This window comes from Mus pahari, chromosome 8 (assembly GCF_900095145.1).
Source record: "Mus pahari chromosome 8, PAHARI_EIJ_v1.1, whole genome shotgun sequence".
Classification (NCBI taxonomy): domain Eukaryota; kingdom Metazoa; phylum Chordata; class Mammalia; order Rodentia; family Muridae; genus Mus; species Mus pahari.
The window spans coordinates 48211182-48215170 of record NC_034597.1 but is presented as its reverse complement, the minus strand read 5'-3'; positions in this window follow the sequence as shown (position 1 = coordinate 48215170).

Genomic DNA, 3989 nt, shown 5'->3' with positions numbered 1-3989 from the left:
TTCTGTGTACTCTGTGCGTTTCTGTTCCTTCCAGGCCCCATACCATCGGCACTAAAGATGCAATGTGTTAGTAAGTTTTTTTTTCCTGGAGAGGTAGCAGTTACTATAGGTACTGGACCAACAGAGTCTGAGTGAGGTTAGCTCCCTCAGCTTGGAGAGAGATGCGCATGGAACTCTGGGAAATGTCTTCTCTGTCAGTTCAACCATGATGGTGGGTACCTTAGGACACAGCAGAGGCAAGAAGAGGTCAGCATTGGCTAGTAGTGAATGGGTTTTAGGCTAGCCTGGGCTACATATTAAGACCCTGTGTGGGAAAAAAAAATACTTTTTTAAAGACAAGAGGGAAGAAGTCTTATACAAATATCTTGGTCCATTTTGTGATGTTGTAACAAAATGCCAGAGACTGTGTGTGACTTGGAGGTTTCTAGCATTGCTGAACACTGAGGGCCTCCTAGGTTGTCATGACATGGCGGACAGCTTCTTGGTGGGAGTGGGTGTGAGAGGGAGGGATCATATGCAAGGCAGAGAGAGATAGTGAGTCAGGGGATGTGTCACGTTGCTTATCACAACCTAGGGGTTCCCACAGACCAGCACTCACCCCTTCTACGGGCATGCCCCATGACCTAAATGCCTTCCAGTAGGCTCTTCCTCTCTCAGGTTCTGCCGTCAACTTCACCCACTAAGTACTGTTGCGCAACCCTCTCAGACAACACCAGCAGGTAGCAGCGTCAGACAAACTGACCTTGCAGGACTTGCCACCCAAGCCCTCAGGTCCACAGCGACTGAGCAAAGCACCTGTACCCCACACCCAGGGATGGGGAAATGTCATTCTCCCCAGGGATTTCCAGATCGGACACACAGGCTTCCCGGTAGGCATGAGCGAGCCAGTGCAGATGGTCGCTCTTGAGAATAATGAAATAGGAACACAATCTCTCTGCCAGAGGGAATGTTAGCATGTTGCTCAATGCTTCACCGTCCCAAATGACGTCTACTGGAGGACACGTAGTCAATGACGAGCTAACGCAGGAGTTCTGACACTCTGATTCCTAAGAGACCTGCATCAGAGCTTCTCTCTAGAAGAACAAAGGGTCAATCCTTGGAGTCCCCACAGGGTAAAGCAAATCCCAGACATTCCATCTATAAACAAGCTAGTGCCAATTTAGAAAGCAGAAACTAACCTTTCAAAACACCACGGTTCCATCATTGTGCTGAATAAGATCGTCAGCCTTTATAATCCCTGATTCTCCTCTGCTGTCCCTTTCTTTCGAATGGGTATCAAATAAAACCCAAAAGGATGAGGGGGGACTTCAGGGACAGACATTGCAGCCTTGGGCACAATCCCAGTCTGTCTGGAATGGCTTCCTTGCTCTTGAGACCACCTTTCTACTAAGGACAGACGGTCCCTCCTCCCTTCCTCCCTCCCTCCTCCCCCTCTCTCTACCTTTGAGGTATGATTAATACACAGGGATCTGCATGTAGCTAATATATCTATTTTGATGAGCTTTGAACTCTATGAATACCTGGGATTCCACCACCAATTCAAGGTAATATGTGATCTGTCTCTCTCAAAAGTCCCCTGCTGTCCCTTTATTTTTGTGCAAACAGAACAAATCAAATGTGCTATCCACAATCTGCACAAATGCTGGAGGGCACTTTATCACCTTCTCAACTGTAGACACACTGTGCCACAAGTCTCGGGTAGAGCTTAAAAGTCTATGATTGCTGGAACTTTATACCAATTAAACTATCAATAGTGTCCTCAAGCCCCAGCCCGGCCCTGGACACCACTCTGTATTCTTTGCTTCTATGAGACAATTTTAGCCACCTCATAGAAGGACAGAAGTGTAATTACTTGGCATGTGTCCTTCTGTTTCACTGAGGGTAGCGTTCCTCGGATTTGCCCATGTTGTAGCCTAAAATACGTTATCTTCCTTTTAAGGTAAATAGTATTCCATTACATATATGTGTGTGCATGTACATATATATATATATATATATATATTTTCTACATATATACTTTTCTTCATTGATGTGCCAAGACTATGACCAGACATCACCTGACATCTCAGAGGATGCCTATTTCAACATAGCAAATAAAACACACAGGTGCTGGACAGTCTGTGGAAAACCTGGAACCACTGCATTGCTGAAGGGTGAGAGACACTATAGCTGCCACAGAAAACAGTTCTGGGCTTCCACTAAATACTGAAAACAGATCTACTGTCTGGCCCAGCAGCCATATTAGAATGTGCACTTCTGAGTACACACCTGACACGGTGGCAGGATGTCCAAGTTACATTTGCACACTCATGTGCACAGCACCACCCTCCCGGAATCCAGGGATGGAAACAGTCCCTCCTCGGTCTTCAGCACCTTCCTCTCAAATTCCTCCCTGCTCCTCAACCTCACTAGAATCCCTTTCCTCGGGCCACTGTATCTCCTCACTGTTCTGAGAGCCACGCCCTGTTTCTCAGCACTCTCCATGGAACCAAAGCCATTATCAGCAAAGACCTGAACATCAACTCTAAGGACTTTTTCTCAGCTCTTAGCTGCTACAACTTTTAAATCTTTTCCTGGGACCTGGCGTGCCCCACCTGCAACTGTGCCTCTCTCTTCTGCTAACTTTTCTTCCTGTCTCCTAGAGGTGAAGTGACCATGAAGAACATCCCTTTCCTCCCTCCCACTCTTCCATGGCAGCAGCATCTATCTGCATCTGGTATTTGCCCTGCAGGGTAAAAAGTTCAATAACTTGTCCAAGGTCACTAAGATAGTGAACATCAAAGATTCACACCAAGTGTGCCTGCAAAGTCTGGAGCCTAACCTGCCCTACAGCTACCTGAGCAGCCCAAATGTCTCAGAGACAGAGGCCAGAGGTCAGAGGATCTGTTCAAGGTCATCCTCAGCTACATGAGTTCAAATCCAGCCTAGGCTACTTTGCCTCAAAGAGAACAAAAACAGAACCCACATGTCTACCCCATGTGGTGTGGGACCTACTGCTGGCTAACCACTTTTCTAAACCACCCCACCTGCTTCTCCCTTATTCTGTATAGCCCTGAGGAAAGCCTCAGATACATTTCACTTGTATCTTAGACTGGATCTTTTAGAAATAGGAAATCAAGCCATAAAATGACAACGTTCCCCCACTCCTAAAAGTCACTGCAGGGCAGTTTTTACATCCCAGTTTTATTTGGTGCGCACATTTATGAGTCTTCTTGTGGGTGCTTTTGCCCCTTTCTAACAACCCCCTCTTCCTCTGGAAATCTTCGCTTGTCCTTAGCACAGCTGGGGCTTCTTTTTAAATTCATGTTTGCATAATCTAACCTTCCTGTCCTTAGACTTCCAACCCATTTGTGTCACTAAATTGGAATTTTTCTTATTAGATGGCATGTAACCGAGTCAATTTAAAGTTCATTCTGTCAGTCCATCTTTTAATTTACACTTAAACCAGTTATGCCCCACTTAAACCAGTTATGCCCAATAACCTCATTGGTACTTTATGGCTGAAGCCTGACTTTGCTTTTTTCTTTTTTTCTTATTTTTATGTCTGCCTTCCTGTGGTCTGCTTATGTCCTTTAGAATCTCACTTTGACTTATCTAGTCCTTCTGTATATATCTTAAAATCACTTTAAAAAAACTTTCTACATATTTTATCGTTCGTATAAACGGTGTCACCATTTTGCCAGTTTGAGTGACATACAGAAATGCCACCTCCCGGGCTGGAGAGATGGCTCAGCGGTTGAGAGCTCTGACTGCTCTTCCTAAGGTCCTGAGTTCAAGTCCCAGCAACCACATGATGGCTCACAACCATCCGTAATGAGATCTGACTCCTTCTGGAGTGTCTGAAGACAACTACAGTGTATTTACATATAATAAATAAATAAATCTTTAAAAAATGTAAAAAGGAGGAGGAGGAAGAGGAGGAGCAGGAGGAGGAGGAGGAGGGGGAGGAGGAGAAAAGAAGAAGAAGACGACGACGAAGAAGACGAAGA